Source organism: Panthera tigris, chromosome C2 (genome assembly GCF_018350195.1).
Source record: "Panthera tigris isolate Pti1 chromosome C2, P.tigris_Pti1_mat1.1, whole genome shotgun sequence".
NCBI lineage: Eukaryota > Metazoa > Chordata > Mammalia > Carnivora > Felidae > Panthera > Panthera tigris.
In genome coordinates, this window is record NC_056668.1 from 40,469,892 (window position 1) to 40,496,672 (window position 26,781).

Consider the following 26,781-nt stretch of genomic DNA (forward strand, 5'->3'; position numbering starts at 1 on the left):
CAATAGCCTGATTCCTTTTGGAGGTCTTACAGTTTTGATGGTTCAATCCAAGTTATGTATCTTCCCATCAAGTTTTAGCAGTCTTGGTGTGGAGTAGAACATCTGGTAGACTAAATTTTCCTGTTCCTTATTTGGGGAAAAGAAAATGATGAAGCACAGATTTTTGGCTGTATATGAAAAAATTAGATGAAAATTAACGATCTTAGGAGTAAATGGGTTAAAAAGAAACTAGTATTTATTTATCATCTACTATGTTCCTTACCTACATTATGCTAATGTTCCAGATTTTCTCATTTTATCTTCATAAAAACTATATTAGATGGGCATGAGTATCTGCTAGATTAAACATAATTCCATTTTCTTTAGATGAGGAAATTGAAGCCTGTCTAAGTGTGCATAGCTAGGAAGCAACTGATCCAGGATGTGGATCCAAGTAGACTGATTTAAGAGCCCACACACTTAACCACTGACTATATTGCCAATGAGGTTAAAATGGAAATGGATTAAAATACACAGGAGAGCTGGAAGGATTGAGAGTTGTGGTAAGAAAGCAGGATATTAACATTAAAGATGTCAAACACAGAGTTACTTTGGATGGTGTTGGATCTAAGGTGGGTGGCTGGAGTAGAGTTGAAGTTAATGTAATTAGAGTTAAGGTAATTTAAGAATGTTTAGGCAGGGCTTTGGGAATTCATGTTCATGGATATTAAAATCACCCTTGATACTGGCTGAATTTAGGTAGAAAGTAAGACTAATGAAATTTTATTTTCCTATTTTGTCATACTGACTGGCTTTCTCTAGGCCTTTAGGAAAAATTCAGGAAGTTGAGAAACCCTAGCATCAGACCTTATTTAATCAATCAGGAAAGGTTCCCAGGTCCTCGACCTGCCAGCAGACAATCTAATAAATAGGAATATTTGTTTTTTTTGGTGTCCACTACTTATCATGACTTCTGAAGTTATCTGGGTCTCAGTCATGTGGCCCTTTGCCAAGGAAGGGCCTTAATGTCATTGTTTGGGACTTAATCTCTATGCTGTGGTCCTTTTGGGCTCCTTGGTCAGGTACTTCATCATTGCCAAAGAGGAATTCTAACACATACTAGGAGTAAGGTCATCTGAAGTTTCCAGCTGTAATAGGGGAATTCACCAGAATAAGTATATATTAAAGGGCCAAAACTTAAAGAATCTCTAACTTTCGCGGCTGCTTATTTAATATTTGTCAGGTAATCTCATGGAATATCAGCTCTCCAATGTCATCTTAACTCATGGTATTATTTTAAGATAACATTATTTTTGCTGTTATTTTTACAACAGACTGTTTTATGAGACTTATTGTTTCTATAAATTCTCTGTGGGGATTGAAGGAAAAGGTGGTGCCAATTTCGGCCTATGAAAGGAGACCATCATGGATTCTATACTGTACTTAACAGGACCATAATGTGAAAATTAGTCCAAAAGTAACTGCGTTTTGGCAATACTTTCCTTCTTCTGATTTTGTTTAGTGTGGGTTTCCTGCTATGCAGCATTTGGTCCTCAGTGGAGGATTTTAAACTCTAGCACTTTGAGGTCCCACGGACCCACAGACCTGTTCTGGGTCATGGGTTTCCATTTGTGGCCAGTTTGATGATGAAAATGCTTCAAAGCATCTCAGCGACAAGGCAGTTTTGGCATTCTAGTGCAGGCAGTTTGTGTAATGGTTAAACCACAGATGTATGTGGGTATCACATTGTCATCATGTTCTAGAGTGAGTTGACCAAAAACCAAATGAGGCGGGGAAGACATAAAATGAAACTATAAGGCAAATTAGGAAAGAGAAATGTGTTTTGCTAAAAGAGATTTGAAGTTTTCATGTCAGCGAGTCTTAAAGTTTGGTTTATAAATGAGTCTGGAAGTTGAAAACAAAATACTTGATTTCCTCAAGCGATAATTCTATGTCCCGCAACACGTTTATATTTTAATAGAGAATGGGCACATACAGGATAATTTTAATTAGAGTGTTAAAGTGATCATTATTTTCTAGGATTAAAAAAGAGAAATAGGTAGTAGCTATATTGAAGAGGGAACATGAGGGGCTAAGTCAGAGTGAAATGTGTAATTGGAGCCAATGCAAGGAACAAGGGAATGTTTCTTAAACAGGCACAATTAATACTGTAAGTTAAAGTGTTCTTTAACAAACAAAACAAAACAAAACAAAAAACAGTTTGTGTCTCAGCCTGACCTCTTGCTATCCTCAAGAGGAGCTTTCTAATTCACGGGAGGGAATAAAAAAGGAAACCAAAGTGAAAAAATAAGAACCAAACAGTTGCTGAGTACACTGAGGCTTCATTTATGAAAGTGGTGCTCAGAGTTTAGTCTTAATCGGTGATGGGACACTAGATATTTAAGACTGAGGCAGAGAAAATGCCAGGTAGGGACAGAGACAGGTAGTAAGGAAAGGATACATTAAAGGTAGTGTTTGAGCACAATGGCTTAGGACATGCTAAGCTTTATTTTTCATGTATTGTTACCCCGTAGTATTTTTAATAAAGATAAAAAAAATTCCAAAGAGAACTCCACATTTAATACTTACATTTCCTTATCAGTTATATTCTGTGTTTTTAAAACCTTAACTTTGTTGCATATAAGTGCTTTGGAGAACAGATCCCTAAGTCTGGAAAGGTCAATGCAAACCCTTCACACCAACAAAATTCACACTTTCCTTTCTAACACCCATGCATAGTTCTTTTGATGCTGTTGAATATTAAAGTAATGAATTTCAGTGTTAGCTACATTATTTGTTTTGATCTCTGGGCATGTGAACTAATGCTAATTTGCAAAGGCTGGTTGAAAAAAAACTCATTTGGATAACATTTAATAAAAACAATGCAAGTCTTTTGACTAATGGTAAGATTATAGTATTTGATTCTTCTCCCAAGTAAACAGATTTGTTTCCAGGAATTTGAATAATGGAAAAATGACCTTTAAGCCTATTTTTCAAGTGGAAGAGACTGTTCCATTGTGAAAATTAGTATACAAATATTTTGGAGAATACAAATCTCTAAGGAATTATGGGAAGCAAAAAATTATGAGATAAACCATATGGACTTAAGCTGATATTACTGACATTTTTCTCTAATGAGTAAACCAATTTTACAATATACATTTGAAAGATTTCTATTCTAATGAATGAGTTTCATTGTTAAAACTATTTCCAACTAAATTCACTCATTTCTGCTATTTTTTTTTTTTTTTTTTTTGGTTAATAACCATTTGTTGAGGGTCCAATAGCTGCCAAATCCTCTTCTAGGCACCAAACAGGCAGTAGTGAACAAGAAAATGTTTGCTTTTCTAGACTGATATACTTACTGAGAAAAATAGGTAATGAAAAGAAAAGTATGAATGGTATGATATCAAATCATGATAAGTTTAAAGGAGAAATTAAATAGGGACATTGGCAAAGTTGAGAGGCTACTTTAGCTAGACTGGTTGGGGAAAGACTATCTGAAAAGTTTGAACTTGAATTGGAATCTGAATGATGAAAAGGATACAGGTAAATTAAGATCTAGGGGAAGGTCTTAAAAAGAAATAATAATAATTAAAGTAACGTGAAGCGAGGAACATGCTTGGCATTTTTGTGGAGTGGAAAAAAGGCCAGTATGCTTTAACAAGAAAGAGAAAAAAAAATCCAATGGTTAAAAATGATTAGGACACTTTTTGTCTCAAATAACCAGAAGTGCAAAGGTCAGGTGGTTTTCAAGATTGTTTGATCCTGTCAACCATATAGCATCTGTTGCCTATTTTATCAGGAATGGAAGTTCAAACATTTCCGTGCACCGTATCTTGGTATTGGAGTCATCAGGGAAAATCATGCAGTCAAGTACTGGACTAACTATTAGAGAAGAGACAGTGCAAGACAGTTTCTCTAGTGACATTGGTCCTCATTGGTCCCTTTTGGCAGCTGACAGAGAGTGCATACACCCTCTCGTGCTGCAGTCTGCAAGAGGCAGATACAACACTGGGTTTGTTCAGGTGCTCTATGATGCATATGATGCATATGATGCAGGTGCTTTATGATAAGCAGGACAGGGAAAGATACTCCCACACAAGGTAATAAATAAGCCCAGCAGAGACTCGATCTGAGGACTCGATCTCTTGGTGGAGAAGTATTTCAGGCCCAAGGCCCATCCTTAAGCAGCTGATGGGGTGGAAAGACTGCAAGCATGAGACTGCTTTTCCCAATAGATCCCATCATCAAGAACCTAGTTTTTTCCTTAATTTGTTTTCCTCCCCAATATGTTTGCATTAACCTTCGATCTGTACCCCTTGAAGGCCAGTTCACTTTGTGACTAGAGGATGGATGTCAGTAGCTATCAGAGCTTCCTCATTCAAGTTCAGGGAACAAGAAAATTTCTTAGAAGAGAGGAGAGAAACTTTCTCAGAATCTCTGTCAACCTCTTCTCAAATGCTACCCAAATCTTCCAAATGATCAATCCTGAATTAATCATTGGCGAGGGGAATAGAATTGCCCTTAGGTAAATCAGACCCAGCTCTGCATATGTCTGGGAATCTGGGAAACACTGTACTCTTTACATTTCCGAGATAGGTAGCTTACATAGAAGAAAGAAGAATATGAAAAAAAAATCCAGGAGGATGGATGGGCCAAACTGTTGGTTAGGTAAACTGTAGATTATCTGATACAGGTATTATGGCTATAGTGAGCAAGGAGGATGGAAAAGAATGAGGCCAGGAATTTAAGCAGAGGGTAGATGCTGCAGAGACTTACAGGATATTGAGTTTGTATTCTATTCCAGTTAATGGAAAGGACAATTCCTAGATTTTTAAACGTGTGTGTGTGTGTGTGTGTGTGTGTGTGTGTGTGTGTGTGATATATATGATCTGATTTGTATGTTAAAATGATCATTGATAATAGGGAGTGTGACAAGTTCAGGCAATTCTTCCCACAGAAAACAATTACAGTAACTGGAAAATAATAATAATAATAAAAAAAACAATAATTTGAAGATACTGGAAAATGACCAGAGGCAAGTAGGAACTTGAGAAGAGTTTACTACTGAAAGACTGCTACTGCGTCTTATAGAAAGTACAGTGTTGTGGCTTTTTAAGAAAACCTCAGCCTAAATGACTCAGTTGCAAAACAGCCAAATCACTGGATATTTAAGGGAAAATTCTAGAAGCAGAAGCACCAGAAAAGGTCTGAAATCCAAAACTCTGAGTAGAATATTTTGAAAATTCCTGGATGATCAATAAAATATGACCCCAGACAGGCTGGTGAAAAAGCAGGGAGAAAAGAGATATGGGTTTGCTCTTGAATGACAAATTTGCCTCTGGTGAAATATTGTAGTTTGTTAGGCCTTTTTTTGAGTATATTTCCTAGTCCACGGAGAGCTTGGGTGGCAGAGAAAAGAAATCGTATGATTGATATGTCAGAAGACAGAATTCTGGGATGGAAAAGCAACTGGAAATTTACTAGAGGGGCCTGGAGGCAAGAAACCACCAAAAGAGTGAACCCCCAAAATCTAAGAATTGACTCAGCTAAATTTCTTGGCAGACATCTAAACTAAATAGGAACAGAGGAGAGCAACATGGAGGCTAGGCTAAAAAGCAGCAGCTGGAAGCCAAGAAAACTTGGCCAGCAGTATCATCTTCTCCACACCATGGGGAAGACAAATTTTAGTTTGGATCCAGGCAAGCTAGTGGTTTACTGGAACCAAAAGCCAATAATCCTAAGAAGAAAAGAGATTTCAGAGTCTCTACAAAATATTATCTGTTATGGACTGAATGTTCTTTCCCAAATTCATATGTTAACACCTCATCTGCCAGTGTAGCTGTATTTGGAGATAGGGTCTCTGAGGATGTAATTAAGGTTAAATGTGGTCTTAAGGGTGGGGAACTGATCCAAAAGGCTTGGTGCTCTTATAAGAGAGACTAGAGAACCAGCACACACTCTCTCTTTTTCTGTCTGCCTGTTTCTCTCTCTCTCTCGACATACACACTGAGGAAAGACCATATGATGACATAGTGAGAAGATGGCTGTCTGCAAGCCAGGAAGAGAAACCTCATCAGCTGAACCTTGATCTTGGACTTCTAGCCTCCAGACCTATGAGAACTGGAAAATAATTTTCTGTTGTTTAAGGCACCCAGTTATAGTATTTTGTTATGGCAGTTTGTTATGGCATTATCTATCATTACAAGTTTGCAAAAAAAGAAAAAAATGCTAGCCATGGAAATAAATTAGAACGTATAACTCAAATGCAGGAAAAAAAATCCATCAATACAAACTGATTGTCAGTGGGTCAGGATGTTAAATTAGCACAAACTTCAAAGTAATTGTTCTATTCTTGAATTAGAGAAAAATATGTTGTAAGATAAGAAAAGGTGTTATTACACATTGAATTATTGTTTTTTAACAGACAAATGGAAACTATAAAAGAAGCCAATGGAAAATCTGAAGCTGAAAATTACAATAACTAAAAATAAAAATTCCCTAGGTGAGCTCAAAAGCAGACCAAAATACATAAGAAAGACTCAGTTAACTTGAATATAGTTCACTAGAAACTATACATTACAAAGGGCAGAAATAAAAATAGATCAGAGAAATGAACAAAGCTTCTGCAGAGAACAGTGGAGAGTGTCATGTGGTCCAACATATGTGTAATTGGAATCAATAGTCAAAAAGAAAGAGAAAGGGACAAATATTTTTAGAAATGAGTAGAATGCATCTGAAATTTGAGTACCCTAAACTGGAAAAGAAAACCTGTACCTACACACCTCATGTTTAAGATGTTGAAAATCAAAGATAAAAGAGAAAATCTTGAAGGCATCAAGAGAGAAATGGCTCATTATCCACAGTTATCTTACAATTACCAGCTGGCTTCTTATTAGAAATAATGTAAATATATATTTATAGTTTTATATCCTAATTTCTCTAAGATACCTATGACTATGTAAAGGAAATTTTTAACACTGTATTATTTGGCTTGTAACCTAGATGATGTATTTTGCATAACAATGATAGCACAAAGGATTGAGGGGTGTTAAATGAAAACTGCACTGTTGCAAATTTCCCATATATCATCAAAGAACATCAATATTTAAGTAGTTTGAAATAATTTAAAGTTTAATGTTTTAACTCCTATAGCATCCATTTAAAAATATAAAGAATTATAGCTAAAGAGATAAAAGTAAATTTAAATTAAGGAAAAAACATTAAAATGAAGAAAAGAAAGTGGGAGGGAGGAACTGAGGAAATGAGATAAACAAAAGAAGAATAGCAAAATGTCAGAAATAGATACAACCATATTGATAATTACATTCAATGTAAGTGGATTTTGATCAATAAATATTATCACACCAAATAAAGAAGGAACCCTCATAAGAGACTTAAAAACTGAGCACAAACTGAGGGTTGATGGGGGGTGGGAGGGAGGGGAGAGTGGGTGATGGGTATTGAGGAGGGCACCTTTTGGGATGAGCACTGGGTGTTGTATGGAAACCAATTTGACAATAAATTTCATATATTGAAAAAAAATAAAGAAGGAACCCTCATATTTTTATATAAGTGTGTTTGAAAATAAAATAATAGAAAAAATGTAACATGCAAAGAGTAAACATATGAAAGCTGAAGTGGCTATGTTAATAGAAGATGAAATAAACTTAACACAAAAATTATTATTAAAGACAGAGGTAGCGATTTCATAATGATAAAAGGGTCAGTAAAATCGGAAGATATAAGAATTATAAACGTGAATACATTTAATAACAGAATTCCAAAACAAAACAAAAAAACTTTATAGAACTGCAAAGAGTAATAGGCAAATTAACAATTACAGTTGAAGATTATACTACCACTCAGTAATTGATAGAATAAGTTGACAGGAATTCAGAATGGGTGTGAAAGAATTAAAAAATACCCTCATTTAATTTGACCTGATTGATATTTATAAAATAGTCTACCCAACAACAGAAGAATATTTCTTTTCGAAATTAAATGGAACATTTAGCATGTAGACCATATTCTGGGCAATAAAATACAGTATCAATACATTTCAAAGGACATTTAAAAGTCACAGAAAGTACATTCTTTGACCATAATATAACTAAATTAGAAATCAATATTAAAGGTGTCTGGAAAATCCTCGTATATTTGGAAATTAAATAATATATCTCTAAAGAACCCATGAGTTAAAAAAGAAATAAAAGGAAATGAGAAAATATCTTGAACTGCATAAAATTTAAAATACAACATATCAGAATTTGTGGGATGCAGCTAAAGTGGTGCTTGAAGGGAAATGTAATAGTAAATGTTTTTCTTACAAAAGAAGACAGGATGAGAGTTAATTGAGTTTCCACCTTAAGAGGCTCAAAAACAGAAGAGGAAATTACATCTAATGTAAGTAAAACGAAGGAAGTAGTAAATGTAAGAGTGGAAATTACACTTAGAAATCAAAATAAAAAGTAAAATGGAAATAGAAAATAGAAATAAAATGAGTGAAATAGAGATAAAATGAATGAAATAGAGAAATGTGATGAATCCAAAAGTTAAATTTTTGAAACGAGAGAAAATTTGATATCTAGTTCAGCTAATCAAGCAAAAATTAGAAAACACAGATTGCTGATATCAAGAATAAAAAATGAGGGTGCCTGGGTGTCTCAGTCAGTTTGGCATTTGACTCTTGATCTCAGCTTAGGTCTTGATCTCAGAGTCATGAGTTCAAGCTCTGTGTTGGGCTCTGCACTGGGTGTGAAGCATACTTAAAAAAAAAAAAAAGATGAGACTATTATAAACAACTTAATGCAAATGAATTTTACAAATTTAATGAAATGGACAAATTCTTGAGAGACAAAAATTCCAAAAATTCCAAAAAAGATTCAAGATAAAATAGGAAACCTGAATAGCCTCATATCAATAAATATAGATCACTGAACTTTGTGATTTAAAATCTTTCCATTAAGGAATTTTAGGCCCTTATGGCTTCTCTGGCAAATTCTATCAAGTATTTAGAGACATACATAATACCAGTCTTATACAGATTCTTTTAGAAAATGACTACCGTATATGTTGCTTGCTGGAGAATGAGGAGCAAGAGTTAAAACAGGGAGACTGGTAAGAGTTTGTTTAAATAGTGCACAATTGATGATGAATTAAATTTGACTTGTAGCAGTAGCCTTGGTGAGAGTGGTTTATATTTTGTAACAGAGAGGTACAAGGTAGAACTTACTGAGTTTTGACAGATGTGGGATATGAAAGAACAATCAATGTGCCCTCTTAGTCTTTGTCCCAAGCAATTAAGTGGACGAGAGAGCTATTAACTATAATAGGGGATAGGCGAAAGAAGTGTATTTGAGGGTGAGGGTATAACAAAGAATTCTTGTTTGTATGTGTTGCGTTAGAGATGCTTCTGAGTTCTCAAGTGAACAATTGATAGAACCATCTTGTGTTCAGTGGAGAGATCCTGGATGAAGGCATAGATTTGGGAATCATCAGCATTTAGAAAATTTCGTTAAGGAACTGGATGAGATCATCTAGACAATGAGTGTAGATGGAAGTGTAGAGATTCTTATGAACAGATTGCTAAGGTTCACTAGTCTTTTAGAAGCAGATGTGAGCAAAAGAAGACCGCAAATAGTGTGACTCTATCCAGTGTTCTTCATTTATTTATATTTCTTCCCAAATTCTATTTCACACTCAAAAATTACTCTTGACATCCATATTCACTCAAGACACCGTGCCTTTTTCTTCACTTTGACTATGCAATGGCCACCCTTTGCTCTTCCTGTCTCTCTAGGCTAAAATCATTCCCATTGTGGGTCTTTATATTAGCTATTTCCTCTTCCTGGAGCATTCCTTCTACTGGTCTCCTCATGTAGTAGGTTTGATCACATTCAGAATTTAGCCATGTTATCCTCAGAGAGGCCTCCCTCTCTTCCCTTGCTGACCAAAAAGCTACTCTATTACTCTATATCCCATTGTCTCATTTAATTTTCTTCACAACTATTTCACTATTTAAAATTTTTTATTATTGATTGGCATTTTATTTCCTTTTTTTTTCTTATTTTCCTCCATTTATAAATATTTGTGTTCTCCAGGATGTGACTTCAGCCTTCTTTTATTTTACATTGTATTTCTTCTCACTCTAGAATATATTAATTCAATAAGTTTAGGTTACTACCTGTGTTGTTGATTTCTGTATCACCAGTTTCAAGAACAGCATCTATCTGGCACATGATAGGTGCTCAGTACACATGTTTTTGAATACGTGACTGAATATTGAGGACTTTTGATCTTAGTTACATAAAATGACTAATTTCAGTTTGACTTTGCATAGATTCTTACCTATCTTCATGTATTTTGTTTTTCCCAATGAGAAGTTTCTTCACCTTCTCCAAGACTGAGCTTTTTTGATGTTTTCTTGATCCACTATCTCACTATCTCCAGGTGCTAGCTCTTTGAATTGCATTCTCTGTTTTCATTTTCAGTCACCCTTTATGTTCATGACTTTTTTCAGCATACTGATATACTCAAAACAAAAGCAAGGACTTTACCTTGTTCTTACATTTTCTCAAGCTAACATACTTTCCCTTATTGCTTTTGTGGCTAAACTTATTGAAAGACTATCAAATATTTGACCCTAACATCAAGGTCAAGTACTGATTCTGACCTATACCAAGGTTTTTATTCTAAGTTTATCAATAATTCCTAGTCAATAAGCTCTCTCAATTCCCCATCCTCAACCAGTATACAGCACTTAATACTTTTATTTCTCCTTTCCTTTATGTAACTCTTTGTACTTTGGTTTTCATCCACATCTCTGAATTCTCTATCTCCATCTCAGTCATTGTCTTAGTTTCCTCATTTAACCTGAAAAGAAAAGATGTTCTTTAGAGATCCTTTCCTCCACCCTCTTTCCACTGGCAACCTCATTTTGTGTCATGGTTTTAATAATTAACAGTGTGCTGATGGTTATAAACCTGCAGTTTGAGTTTTTGTGGAGATCCAGATCCTTATTTGCACTGATTTTTTGGATACTTCAACCTGAAGTTCTTGCCATAACCTCAAAGTCAATATTTCTGAAATGAAACCTATCATCATTCTTCCCAAACATCTGCTTCTCACTATATACTGGTGCCCCTTTACCTAGACTTTGGAATTTTGGCATTTCCTTTGACCTCTCTCTTTCCTTCATCTTCCTATTAAATTACTTATCAAGTCCTGTTTATTCTAGCTCTGTTATATCTATAAATTTCTCTCCTGTACCTTTTCATTGCTGCTACTCTGTTCAGGCACAGCACTTCCTTTGACCTTTGAATGATCGAATCTGTATTTTGTTATCTCCAGATTGTCTCCTCTCATCCATGTTGTAGTTTGCTGATGGATTAACTTTCTTAAAACACAGATCTAATAATGTTGAAATTTCACTATTAATAGTAATATTAGCAAACACTTATTAAGTGCTTACTACTTTCTAGGCACTCCTTTAAATGCTTTTCAGTTAGCCCCTACACAAATATTGTAACACAGATACTCTTAATATCTCCACTCTTAATAATATCTTTCTTCAGAAGAGGAGACTTCATGAAGCACAGGAAAAAGTAATATGCCCATGGTCACAGAGTGTTAAAGCAGAATCCGATGGTTTTAGCTAGCACAGTATGCAATAAAACTTGAAGATTCTTCATTATCTACACAGTGACCATCTGTGAATTTGATTCAATTTAGTATTTTAATTGAAAAGAATTCACTCTTGTCTTAATATTATGAGTGATATAACATATTTAATGTGCTAATAAATTTTTTCACATACTCATAAAATACATATAAAGTTGTTAAAATAAAAAATGCCATCAATGGTACCACTTAAAATCATATTGCATGCCATACTTTAGAACATATCTATCTGTAAAGCAAAGTTGAAATCATTATGCTATTATGCAAATTTTTTGCCACTCAGATTAAAAAAATATTTTTTTATTTTTTTATTTTATTTTTGAGAGATAGAGACAGAGTGTGAGTGGGGAAGGGCAGAGAGAGAGAGAGAGACACAGAATCTGAAGCAGGCAGGGCCTGACATGGGGCTCGAACACGTGAACTGTGAGATCTTGATCTGAGCTGAAGTCAGACGCTCAACTGGACTGAGCCATCCAGGCACCCCTGCCACTCAGATTACTTAATGATGACAATTCTACTTTAAGCATATATATTTCCCATTTCTACCCTTTATTCTTCCACAGGTAAAAATAAGTACATGAATAAATGCAATTCTTCCTCCCTATATATATCCACTACTTCTGGTTTTTTGACTTGTGTTCATGCTATTTCCTTATCTTTAATTCTCTATTAAGTGAAATTTTGAATGTTTTTTAAAGCTTATTAATATTTTTTTAGTAATCTCTACATCTAATATGGGACTCAAACTCAAGACCTCAAGATCAAGAGTTGCATGTTCTTCTGTCAAGCAGCCTCCCCTGAATGTCAAAATTTTGTCCATTCTTTCCACTTGTGAAGACTCAAGTGGTTTAAATCGATTCCTGAAGCTGGATAGGATATTTCTGTATTCTAAACCAGTGCTCTCCAATCAGCCTCTTCACAATGATGGAAATATACTTTCAATACAGTAACCATAACCACATATGGTTATTGAGCACTTGAAATGTGGCTAGTGAGACTGAGGAATTAAGTTTTTAGTTTTATTTAATTTTAAGTAATTTAAATTTAAATTTAAAAAGCCACAGATGGCTAATGGCTTCTGTAGTAGATAGTACAGCTCTAAATTGCCAATTCAATACATTGGTATTGCTGAATGACCAACATATTTAAAAAATTTATGTTACTGTAGCATGTAACTGTATTATCGTATTGTTTATAGTTTCCTGGAAGGAAGAATCTGCATTTTATTTTTGTGTGTGTATTCTAATGCATCTAGCACATTCCTTTGTATGTAAAAGAACACAATAAATAGCTGTTATGTCACTAAATGAATGGATGACCATCTGTTAACTTTGTTTAATTGTGTTAGTATTAGTGATTATCAAAAGCTGTTTCATAATTTAAGTTTTTCAAGATAACAGAGGTAAAATAAATGCTTATAATAAACAACTGGCCTTCATCTTTGCAACTGCTTATTTGATTCTTTAATGTAAAGTGCTTTCATTCAATCAGTTCATCCTTATTTTTGCCTGACATTGCTAGAAATGAAAACATCTATTTTGTTAACAAGCTCAATTTCAAGGTCAACTAGACTGCAAAGCCCCAGATTTACTATAGCTCAGTCAACAAACCCTGGAACATGTCCACCTAGATTCACCATGGTTCTAATCAGCCTTTTGCACATGGAAAGCTCCCCATGTGGCTCAGACCCCTGTGACACTCATCTCTTTCTAATGCAAGTGCCTGCTTCTCCCTCTGCTGGTTTCAGAATAAACGCCTTGTCAAAAAAAGAATTAGATTTTGACAGCTCTTTTCTGATGGTTAATTGAGGTGGTAGATATACTTGACATTTATCTAAGTGTAGAATAGAAGATTAAGACATATTTTCTACATACATTCTCTGCTTTAGAGGAGGTCACTTGCTGGGGTCCTTTTAATATGCCTGTGCAATTAATAGTAGTGATAATTCGACTTCATATCACAATGTCTTTAAAGTTCTTTCAAATTGACAGATAAACTTTTCTTTGTAGTGTTTGCATTATTTGGATCATCTTCAAGTTCACCGTCAGGTCTTCCCCCACCCCTTCAGTCCTGTAAATTAATAGTGATTGAAACATACAAATGATAGTGTGTAAACTCAGTTCAAAGAGAATAGGGAAAAAGGGTTAGATTTGAGATTACCTTCATTATTGTCCCTAAATTTATGAGGGCAGTCCCTGGCATCGTTAGGCTGACAGTAATAACATTTGAAAGTGTGTGTGTATGTGTGTGTGTGTGTACATATTAAAAAGTTCCTCAGCATCTAGTTGTATTTGTTGTTATTGATAGAAATGTAGACTATGATTTTTTATTTTCTAGGGAGGCTTATTAATTTTTATTTTTTATTTTAGCATGCCAAGGTTATCTCATGTAGGTATCTAATATTCAGTAGTGATTCTTATTATCCAACCTAATGTTAGGTACTCAGCTATTATAGCTACTATTTAGACATTAAATTTGTAGTATTTCCTTTTAGTCTGTAAAGCATTTAAATGAAACTAAAATGTATTAGTATATTTTTAGGATATAAATTTGTGAAAGGGATTTTAAAAACATATGCTTTTGAAACTGCTACTGAAATTATTAAAAATGTTATAGGTGATGTTAATATTTATTGGGAGAAAACAGTACAAATAAATGGGAGATTAGAAAAATGTATTTAAAAAGGAAAGCAAAAATAATTTTCAACTTAAAAAATGTAAACAATTGTATTTAGATTAAACAGTAGGTTAAGGCAACTAAATTAGTAATGCTAAAAAGAAAATGTTTGCAATGTTGTAAGAGACAAAAGAATTAGCCGAAAAGAATATTCTATTATGTCAATAATACTAGTAGCTTACAAAAAGAGTCTGGTAGCAAGGGCATCGAACTGCATGTTAAGTCTTTCTTAAGTATTGCATTTGATTTGTATATCACTTATTAAGATCATTAGGGACAATAGCACTATTTAGAAAACTAAATAGCACTAGTAAAAATTCTAAACCCACTTTAGAAGAATATTGACTATTTCTTAATAGCATTGCTTAAAAAATAAGGCTATCAAGTTATATTTTTGTTGACGCAATGCTCATGTAAAAGGGAGTGAAGAGGTTAATACTTCTAAAATAGATTCAGAATTAAGGCAAGAAAGGAACATAATAACTATAAGAAATAGAAGAAAAATAAATAAGAGCTATGCTACGAAAAGAAAATGAATGGTATAGACTGACTATCTAAAGTTTTTAGAAGGCAAAGAATTCACGGATTTATTTTTATTCCTTTCACATGTTGAGCTATTAAGAATTAATGTCTTCCTGGTAGTGTTTAATTTATTCCTGCCAAGGAGCTTAGATATTAGAAAGTTTGGGCTTAAAGTATCTCCTTTATTGATGTGTAAACAGGGTGTCAGTCAAAGTAGAGATTAAATAGGTTCCCCATGGAAGAAGATACTTGAAATGACAGGCTCTTGCTTGTTCAGGTGGAGACAAAAAGCCTTAAAAACAGAAAGACACCTCAGTGGTGCTGCAAGTGTGCCAAGGTAGGGCTAGGATCCAGCCACTACCAAGTTAGGATGTGGCCGAAATGTTGTTTATCAAGGCTACCGCTCTCAAATTTCCTTGGTCAGGAAGGATGTTCCTTGAAGGAAAGGCATACCTGTTTGTAAGTGAAGACCTGAGGCCTTCTGGTAAGGAAGAAGTCAACTAATATTCTAAATAATCTTATTTGGAACTCCTAGTATAGGACACCACATTGAATGGATCAGAATGGCCCTGGCCAAGATCTAGTGGTGGGGGGAAGGGGGAGGGACAAGGGGATCCCTGAAATAAAATTTCCTATAGGAAAAGAGTAGTATGAGCTGGTTCTTTAGATGGTATACGATGAACTAACATTTTTGTTGTTTTCGGAGAGGTGAGGTTTCCCTGGTTAGGATACAACATGGAGCTGGGGCAGGAAGTGTCTCACAAGCTCAGCCTAGGCTGTGTGGAACAATTGCTAGAATATGTGAGTTGTTCTTAAGAGAGGTGTATCTTCAGAGTCTGGCAGACTCTGGCAGACTCTGGCACAGAGACCCTCTGTGGCTGTATTGGCAGAGAGTAAGCATCCATAAGATGAAAAAGAAAACTTGAGCAGTAGCACAATTTAAAAAATGAGTGGCCATGGCAGTAATGGAAGGATCAAATGTGATCTCCCTATAAACCTGACTGCAGTGTAGGGCTGACTTTCATTCTTTGGGTTTAGCCCTTAGCGTTCCTGGGCAAGAGTGGGTCATAGTTGGAAGAAATCGGACTTCCTTCTGATAAGGTATATAGGGACTCAAACGAGTTATAAAAGTAAAAGGAGATTCAATTATACATGGTACTCTATAACAGCTCAGATATAATGATAGAAGTAATATTATTCAATTAATTAGAAATAAAAAGATAACATGTACTAGCCAAGGATGAACTGTGAATGCCTGTTCCACCCATTCTGAGAAAAGTGGTCACAGGTCCTTTATTCTTGTCCTCTTTGTTTTTCCTTCCATCTGCTTCTTCCCGCAGTTTTCCTACCAAATGGGGACTCGGTTTGTATCCCTTTCATTCAAACATTCAGGAGAGACGATCTAAATTGTTTAGTCAGTCACTATTCAGTATTACACATTTCTACTGAATATGGTTCTTGTGCTAAGCAATATCAGAGTTAGCTTCTTACATGAAAGATGGTTGCCTTTGAGATTGGAATCGATCCTTGGTACAATCCTTTGTAGTCAGGGAAAATTGAAGGGTAACTTGATTCCCATGAATTCGCAATAGAGAAATACAGAAGGATGATACTATTATAGCCCTACCAGATTGGGGATGGCTAGTCAGAAGCTGCCAATATATTGGGCTTCAATAAGTCTCCTAGAGACCCTGAGCACTGAGAATATTATGGCACTTCTGAATGTGTAATCAAAACATATCACTCTGGGGCGCCTGGGTGGCTCAGTCAGTTAAGCGTCCGACTTCAGCTCAGGTCATGTTCTCACGGTTTGTGAGTTTGAGTCCCGCGTTGGCCTCTGTGGTGACAGCTCAGAGCCTGGAGCCGGCTTCGGATTCTGGGTCTCCCTCTCTCTGCTCCTCCCATGCTTGTGTTCTCTCGCTCTCTTTCAAAACTAAATAAACATTTAAAAACAGTAAAAAATATGTTACTCTGAAAAATACATTTACAAAAATATATGTCTAAAACAGTTCTCGTATTTCCTATCAAGATTCTTTTTAAAAATTTATTTATTTATTTTTACTGCCCTTTCTGCCGTTGTGACTTCTATCTTGCAGAAACCTTTAGAAACTTCTTAGGCTGTTCATGGATAAAATATTCCTGAATGAGTCTGAATGCATAGCTGGTTAGGAGAGGTATTGGGCTCAGCTGTGAAGACCCAGAGATGGAAGACTCGGGAGAAACAGCTCATGGATTCATCAATGCTCTGAGCATCTTTGTCCCCAAGATTAAAGCAATTCTGGCTTTTGAAGGCTCATAGCCAAGAGGTCTGATATCAGTTATTTATTTATTTTTTCACTAATAGATTCTATGGCTGATTTGGTTCACTTGTGCCCAATAAAACCTAATCTTGCATTTTTACATTATTCTTTAGCTATGTATTTCTAGTTTATATTACTGAGTTATTTGCCTTAGAGCACCGGATTAGGTCTAGAAACCAGTTTCGACTCTGACACTTCCCATTAAATAACTTAGTGCCACTGCAAGACAGCTTACCTTTGTGGACCAAAAATTAGTCTCAAGTGTTTCTTCGCCCCCCTTTGCTCCTCTCAGAAGATTAAAAAGAGGGTTCCTATAAGTCTCTTTTGGGCCTATACCTTTATTCTTAGATTCAGAGGACACTTGTTTGTTTATTTATTTATTTATTTGTTTGTTTGTTTGTTTGTTTATTTATTTGAGAGAAAGCGCGCGTGAAAGGGTGACAGCACATGCATAGACAGGTGGGGGAGGGGCAGAGGGAAAGAGAAAATCTTAAGCAGACTCTATGCCCAGCATGGAGACTGACATGGGGCTTGATCTCAAGACTGTTAGATCATGACCTGAGCTGAAATCAAGGTTGGATGCCTAACTGACTGAGCCACTCCAGTGCCCCCAGAGGATACTAACTTCTAAATTTATCGAAATAGAGAGCAAAAGAGGTTATGTGTTATTGTAGAAGGAATATAGGCTTTGGAACTGGGCAGACATCATCTCTAATCTGAGATCCATCATTCCATCATTCACTATTTATGAAATGTTAGATAAATTCTTATATTTCTGAGGTCAGAATTTTTATCTGTAAAGTGGTGATGACAATGTAAACTTCAGAGTGTTGTACTAAAGGGGGTGATATAGAAAAGCTACTCAGCACAATGTTTGGTACACAGTTAATTCTCCATTATTGTTTGCTCCCTTTCCAGATGGACATTCAGGGAGCCACTTTACTGTTTACTCACCAGCATATGGCCTAACTGGTATTTCTTGTGCTTTCTTAGTCATAGGCTTTATCCGGGGAGTTATTCATCATTTTGAACAGACCATGGAAACATGTTTCTTTTCATGCTACAACTTTGTTTTTTACACTGTAGGTATTGGTGTAGAAATAGAAAAAAAAGTTCCCAAATTAGCCTTTATGTAATCGCTCATATTCATTCATTACTTGATTTTGTTCAGAAATACTTACCAAGGAGGTATTTTGTGCTCTTTTCCAGAATGGGAATACTACAATGGGTAAGATAGTTAAAATCCCATCCTTACAAAAATTACATTCTCGTAACCTGAGATGGACAACAAAACAGGAAACAAATACATAGAATAAGTAATTACAGATTGTGAAAAAAATAGTAAGATGGAAATAGTATATTTAATTAAAGTCACTGGAAATAGGGTCCATTTTTGATTGGGTGTTGAGGGAATTTTTTTCTTTTTCATTCCCTTCCTCCTCCCTCCCTTTCTTTCTTTCTTTCTTTCTTTCTTTCTTTCTTTCTTTCTTTCTTTTTTTCTTTCTTTCTGTCTTTCTTTCTTTCTTTCTTTCTTTCTTTCTTTCTTTCTTTCTTTCTTTCCTCTTTCTGCCTCTCTCTCTCTCTTTCTCTCTCAATCTTTCACTGAGACCTGAAGTTTAAAAAAAAAGAATAGCTAGGTCAAGAGCCAGGGGAAGAGAATTGCAAGCCATGGGATTAGTAAGTAAAACACTCAGAGGCTGGAAATAACTTGGCAAGAATGAGGAAAGCAGAGAAAGCCCGTGTGGCTATTGCATACTGAGATGTCATAGAGGGATAGGGTGATATATTATGAGATAAAGCTAATATGACAAGAGTCATTTTTCCCCCTCAAAGAGCAATAGGAACTCCTGGAACCATTTCATACAAGGAAATGAGATGATCCAATTTACATTTTAAAAGTAAATCATTTTGTAGCCTATAGTGGGATAAGAATGGAAGCAGGGAGATCATAGTGAGACAGTAATTGTTCAGGTGGAGGAGATACTGATGACTTAACTAGGATGGAGACAATAGAAGTGGAGAGAAACGGACAGATTGAGATATATTTATTAGGTAGAATCAAAGTGACATGGTGGTAGATTGGATGAAGGCAGTGGGGAAAATGAAAGAATGGAGCCAGGCTTCTAAGGAAATAAGATGCTATGTTGATTTCTGAGATGCGAAAGATTGGGGAAGAGTTTTTGAGAAAAAGTAAAACTTCTTTTTTTTTTGAGATGAGATAAATTGGAGAAGCCTAGCATAAGCCATCTGAGTTGGAGATACAAAATGGACAGTTACGTATAAGAATTTAGAATTTAGGCAGTTAGCAACAGGGGTTTGGAACTGGAGAGAGTGTTAGATGGAAATGCATATTTGGAAATAGCATAAGGTTATTTCATGCTATAACATTATCTTGGGAGAAAGTAAGCGAGAAAGAGAAAAGGTGATTCGAGGTGGTATCCCAAGGCAATCCAATAATTTCATGCTGGACACAGGAGGAATAGTTATCAAAGGAAAAAAGCAGCATTGGTGAGGCTGAAGGAAAACCCAGAATGTGTAGTGATACAGAAGCCAAGACGAGAGGGGTGTTTAAGAAAGAGGCAGTGAGAAACTATCTTCAGTGTTGTGAGCCATAATTAGAATATAATAGAGAGATTGCACTGATTTTGGGTATGTACAGGTCTTTCGTGACTTAAGAGGAAGACTATGTATCATGTTGGACAGTTAGAAATAGTATTGAAGGAGGTTGAGGGGTAATTAGAATACAAGAAACTGGAGATAGCAGTAGTGAACAACGCATTAAATAAGCTGTTAAAATTTCATTATTTTCTTATTTAAATGGTTGAAAATGGTATGGTACCTGGAAGGGAATGTGGGATCAAGAAAGTTGGTTTTTAAAATATGTATGCTACTAGAACATATTGGTGGGTTGACTGAGAATAGTTAAAAAGGGAGAGTAATTTGTACGGCAGACAAGGGAATACAACTAATAGAGTAAAATCCTTGAGAAAATAAGAGTAGTTGGAATCTGTAGCTCAAGCTGGCTTGAGCATAGTCAGTTATTGGATGTTGCAGTGCGGGTACAATTGTAAATGGAATGGAGTCAGCGAACAAGATGTTTAATGTGGTGTAGTTTTTGGTGATGATGAAGTCCAGGGTTTGGCTGTGTGACTATGTGGCTGATATGGGGGGAAAGAAAAGGGTCAAACATGAGGAATAGACATCAGTTCTTAGGTTGGTCATCCACATGGATAATGACATCACCAATAATAAAGCCAAGCACTGAGATGGATGGAACATCTGGGATGGAAATACAGTGAAACAGAGGCTAAAATTGTCTACCAATAAATAGAGGTGAGAAGTCACTTGGAGATGAAAATGAGCAAGAAAATTGGAAACTCTATTCTTAATCTAGTAATTTCATAATTTTTTTTAAAAAAAGTCAGCATTGTAACAACTATTGTCCTTTAAATATAATTGGCTGAATACACATGCTTTTTACTAAACTTCTATTTATAGGCTAACCTGTTTGCATCCCACTGTAGGTACTGGCGGTAGCCCCCTTGACTCCCATTATCTCTTAAACCATTTTTATTTTTCATGAGAGTTCATTGAAGTTTTGTGTGTAACTCATTGTTGCTACACTTCATCTATAGGATGATATTGCTATGTAAATTTTATTTCTTTTCATTTTCTCCCACCTATAGCACAGCCTTGAGATAATCTAGAAGCCTTATTAAAATCCTCCTTTCAAGATTGGGTTAATTAACTCTTTCCTATTTATTTCAGCACAGTACTTATCCTTTTTTCTCCCCTGAAGGCAGTTGTATTATTAGACTTCCTCTTTTGCCATTCCTATTTTAGGCTCCAACAATTCCCATTATTTCTCTGCTGATTACTTTTTTTCCCCATATAAATTCCTGATTAAATCACACACACACACAAACTCACACATACTATTAGTATCTTACATGAAAGAGTGGTCTGTTTAATATCTGTTTTTAAAAATGTAACTCTTCTAGTCATTTTGGTGCTAGGCCAATTATGTTAATTAGAGTATATTGAGCAAAGTACATATTTCCAGTCTCTGCACATATATTATTCAATTTGATCAAGCTTCAATATATAAAAGCTTTTTGCAAAATGTAGTGTCAAAATGTTACAGGCTTTGGTCAGAATCTTGGCAGATTAAGTCAATTAAAAAGGTCAAAATAATGGTCCTTTATTTTACAGGAAGTGTAAATGTACAGAATTTATTATCTAATAAATGCAAGTCTGTAATTCAGTACTACGATAGAGAATATAAATGCATCCAAATCAGGAAGCGGAAAAAGTTGGTTTATTAATAGTAACCAGATATAAGATTTGCTGTTCAGTTTGTTGCTATCTTATTCATTGCCCTTTATTGTTCTGGAAAACCTTTATGTCCTCATAGAGACAAAACACATTTTCTATTTGGTCAAGTTGTCTTCATTATTAATTTTTGGTTAGCTGAATATCTGACAAATTAAGGTTGTTTTGTTTAGTGATAGAAGGAGTCTTCCATGCAGGGTATATATAAGATTATTTTCCCTTCTGCCCAATTCAATACCAAATAATAGTATTGAAGGATTCATTCATTTAACAGATATTTATTAATTATCTCTAGTGTCCCTTACAGTGTTTTAGGAGCTGAGCATACATCAGTGAAACAAATAAAAAACAAACTGAAACACTCTGCCCTCATCATCTTACATTCTAGTGCGGAGTTATATAATAAAAACATCGTATGAGTGTATTAGATGGTAACTTGTGTTCCACAGAGGCGGGAAAAAAAAAGAAGGAAAGGAACAAGTGGCAATTGGCAGTACCAGGGTAAAGACACCGTTTCAAACACGGTGCTCAGGAAAGGCCTCTGGTACTAAAAAGGGAACATTTGATTAAAAACTGCATGTACATGAGAAAATGAGGGCAGTGCTTATTGGGAGGAAGGTGTGGGAACAGCAGTGTGAAGGCCTTAAGACTGGAACTTGTCAGGCTGTCTAGAGGAGCAGCTTGAAAGCTGGCATGGGTGGAGCAGAGAAGGGAAAGATGAGGGTGGAGGGAGGGACATGCCAGATCACGGGGGACTAGATCATGAGCTGGTTAGGTTATGATCTCACAGTTTGTGGGATCAAGCCAAGCATTGGGCTCTGGGCTGACGGCGTGGAGCCTGCTTGGGATTCTCTCTTTCCCTCTCTGTGATCCTCCCTGCTCAATAAATAAACATTAAATAAATAAATAATAATAATAAATAACAAATAATAAAATAAAATAGATAAACATTAAAAAATAAAGGCTTATATAGCAGGTCAAATGTAAGCTAGAATAGTTTTGTTGTTGTTGTTATTAAAATTATATTTGACAAGACCATATGGTTATGTGGGAGATATCCAGGTGAAGAATGGGGAAGAAGAGTATCCTAGGCACAGGGAATAGCAGGGCCAAGAGTCAGAGGCAAGATGTTTTTCAAGAAACTAATAAATCCGTCATCATTGGAGCATAAACAGTAAGGGGGGACTTCCATAGATCAGGTTGTAGAAGTAGAAAAGATGAAATTGTGTATAGTTCTGTAAGCCATGCTAGAGGCCTACAGTTGTACCATAAGAGCCAGGAGAAGACACTGTGATGATTTACAACAAGAGTAACATGATCATATACACATTTAAAAAAAGGTTACTCTAGAATCACGTAGTGAGGGTGAGGAAGGGAACTGAGGGTGGTTACAGTGGGATCAACAAGGAGACCATTGTAGCAGTTCATTCAAGAGATGATGGTGGCTTCATGATAGTTTAAATGGAGAAAAATGAATAAAACCGAAAAATCTTTTAATATGTGTGATCAAAGGAATTTGTAGTTATTTGGATATGGGAAGAAGTGACAGAGAAAGAATAGCCAAAAACAAGTTCCAGATTGCTGGGTGGATTGCCTGAGAAGATTGGGGTGCCATTTAAAACACTAGGAAAGGAGAAGGTGGTGCAGGGCAGCCTGGAACAGTAGAAGATGTTGCTTCCCATCGTGAATTGTGAATGTGTTAATGTCAAGTAGGCAGATGGATATGTGGTTCAGAATTCAGGAGAGAATTTTGGACTCAAGATAGCTGTTGCTATACCCCAAAATAGTAATTAAAGCCCAATGGAAGGAATAAGATAGCCCAGGGCTAGAGTATTGAGTGAGAAGGCTTAGGATAAATCTTGAGGAATTTAATGGCAGAAAAGGAACAATAAACAATGGAAAATGAGGAATAGTCAGAGAAATAGTAGAAAAAGAATAGGAGACTTACAGGGACAGAAAAATTCAGGAGAGAGAGTTCAAAAAAGAAGAATCAACCAACAGTTCAAATTCTTCCAAAAAGTTAAGCAAGGTTGGAACAAACACTATAGATTTTATTTTGGAGCAAAGAAGACATCAGTGACTTTTATGAAAGCAGTTTCAGTGGATTTGTGGATGTTGAAACCAGATTAGAATGGACCAGAAGCTAAAAATGGAATGTGGAAATGGAGAAAAGTGCAGGCAATACCTATCAGTTTGGATGGAATGCAGATAGAATATTAGCTGGATTAGTGGGTCAAAGGAAAGATGCTTTTGTTTTATCTTATACATTTTTCAAGATGGGGCAATATGAGCATTCTTAAAAGCAGATGAGATGGAGGTTAAAAACAAACGAGAGTGGAGAGACAGATTAACCATACAAGGTTCAGAGAAAGAAGAACAAACTGGAATCTAGAGAATAAATAAGAGGATTGGCCTTGAAAAGGATGAAGGGGCTTTTTTCCTTTGAATTAGGAGAAGGGGAGTATGTGTCTGTTGTACATTGGATTACATCTTTGGTGGTAGAAGTTGGAAGAAATCTCTCACATATCTGTAGAGGATATGAGAAAAGATAAAGGGTTTTATCTTCAAGCATACTGGAGAAGGTTTAAAGTCCTTAAGGTACATGGGGAAGAAAGAAATTTAAGTAAACACTATTACTAACAGTCATGGGAAATTTTGAAAGCCCAACTGAGGAATATTAAATTTTTTTCTATCAACCTGTGTAATGGATGTTTTTCCACCTAGATTATAGCATGGAGAACGTGCATAGTGGATTCATCTGGAGTTAGGTATTTGGCATTTATGTATGGATAAAGACATTTTAGGTAAGAGTATAGTGGGTAACAAGGATAAAATCAAAATAGATGAGAGGAGTATAAATATTTTGATAGACATAGACAGGATAGGTAGATACAATAATAGAAAAGACAGTGGTTTGAGACTCAGCAATATTTTTTTTTTAAGTGTAATTATAGTAGCACAGTGACATATACAGAATTTTAGCAGATTGTGGTCAGACAGATTTCTGAAGTAGTTTAATGTGATGGTTTGGTTTATTCCGTGGTAATAGAAATGTGTGGTTGACATGAAATGGAGGAAAATGCTATTTCAGAAGTAATATTCAGATGTAATTTCAGATGTAATAGAATTTCAGATGTAATATTGAAAATGTGGAATTCAAAAATAGTAGTACAGTTTGGCCAGAGAGTAACAATGTTGAGCCGGGTGCCAAAGTTATTAAAACAGAAGTAAAAATGACCAAGAAATTGCTAGCTACTACAGATGGTTGAGGATTGAAGAACTGAAATGATGTAAGCCACAAACGAGCAAGGGTAATAGTCTGAAAGTAGTATGAGGGAACGGGGAGGGAAGACACTGACACATTGACACAACTCTGTCTAATTGCATATGGTGTGTGGGATAATGTATGGTCTTTACTTGACAAAATTATGAGGGATATGGTGTTCTCAGAGAATAACAAAGTTACTGTTATTGTCCTGACATGTCAGGTCAGGAGATGTAGAGGACACTCAGTGAGAAATTTAACAATATATAGGAGATTGGTAATCAAGGAATGTGTGAGCTGAACTACTCTTGAAGTTTTTGCATGGAATAATGGTCCAATATTTTTAGGTGGGGAAGAAGTACAGAATATCATCAAGGAAAAAAATATGAGAGAGAATAAAACACTGTGGGGGGCTTCTTTTTTGGTGTTTACCAAAGAAAATAGGGACATAAGATGATTACTGCTAATCCTCTCATTTCCTTGAGGAAGGTGGGACTCTCACTCACTTTGAAATAAGACGTGGTATCAGTTGTGTTGGCTAAGGCATTATTTTTTCTTTGTAATCTTTTACTTATTTTTTAGCCCATAGTACTTAGTTTTTCAACTAATTTTGTTGAAGTATAATTTACATATCCATGAAATTCACCCTCGTTAAGTATAATTTGATGAGTTTGAAAAACGTACCCATCCATGTTACCACCACTACACTCAAGTTATTGAATATGTCCTTCACCCAGACAAGTTCTGTGTCCCTTTGCTATCAATGTACCCACTCACTCCCCTAGTTAACAACTAATCTAGATTTGTCACTATACATGACTTTTGCCTTTTTTAGAACTTCCTAAAAAAGAAATCCTGGAATATGTGCTCTGTTTGTATTCGAATTCTTTTATTCAATATAACATTTGAGATTTATCCACGTCCTTTAATGTATTGGTAGTTCATTCCTTTTTATAGATTAGTAGTACTCTTTTGTATGGATATACCAAAATCTGTTTACCTATTCACTCATGATGTAAGTTTCGGTTTTGTTCAATTTGGAGCTACCATGAATAAAGGTGCTGTAGCACATTTGAGTGTAAGTACTTGTGCGGGCATTTATTTATCTTGGGTATTGTATGTTTATCTTTATATGTATGTTTACTTTATAAGAAACACTGCCAAACTATGTTCCAAAGTGGACGTACCATTTTACATTACTACCAAAAATTTATAAAAGTTTAATTTTATCCATATCCTCAATAATATTTAGTATTTTGAAACTTTTAGCCATACTAGTAGCTGGTGGTGTTGGCTAATGATATTGAGTATCTTCTTACGTATTTACTGGCTATTCATATACCTTCTTTTATGAAAGCTCTGTTTAAGTCTTTTGCCCAGTTTTTTATTGTTTAGTTTTTATTTTTTAAATTTTTTAAAATTAAAAAAAGGTTTTTAAAACTTTTTATTTTAATTCCAGTTAGTTAACAATACAGTGTTATGTTAGTTTCACATGTATAATATAGTGATTAAAATTTAAAAATAATTTTTTTTAATGTTTATTTTTGAGAGAGAGGGACAGAACATGAGTGAGTAAGGGCAAAGAGAGGGAGACACAGAATCTGAAGCAGGCTCCAGGCTCTGAGCTTTCAACACAAAGCCTGACACGGGGCTCAAACACATGAACTGGGAGATCATGACCTGAGTGAAGTTGGGCACTTAACCGATTGAGCCATCCAGGTGCCCCCCATTTTTTTTTTTATTATTGAGTTGTAATGGTTCTTTATGTGTTATGGATACAAGAGTCCTTTGCCATACATGCTTATGCTCACACACGCACATACTAAAACACACACACACACACACACAATTTTCTCTTAGTTGTCTTTTCATTTTCTTAATGGTATCTTCTGCAGAGTAGGTTTTAAATTTTTGTAAATTCTAATTTATCAGCTTTTTATAGTTTGCCTTTTGTTTCATATCTAAGACATCTTTGCTTATCCTAATATAATGAAAAATTTCTTCTATTTTTCTTTTAAAAGT

General features: G+C 35.4%; 1 protein-coding gene across 8 annotated transcripts in view; it reads left to right on the forward strand.

Annotated features, from left to right (window-relative positions):
• LOC122230492 (casein kinase 2 subunit alpha' interacting protein) overlaps window positions 1–26,781 on the forward strand; it is a 380,723-nt gene that overhangs the window by 16,387 nt on the left and 337,555 nt on the right. The window contains exon 3 of one of the 8 annotated variants that reach the window (XR_006207475.1): window positions 16,959–17,208. The exons of the other annotated variants lie outside the window; for them this stretch is intronic. The gene's annotated coding sequence lies outside the window, so the exon portion shown is untranslated. Of the gene's footprint in view, window positions 1–16,958; window positions 17,209–26,781 lie in introns of those variants that run through there. 8 annotated transcript variants of the gene reach the window in all.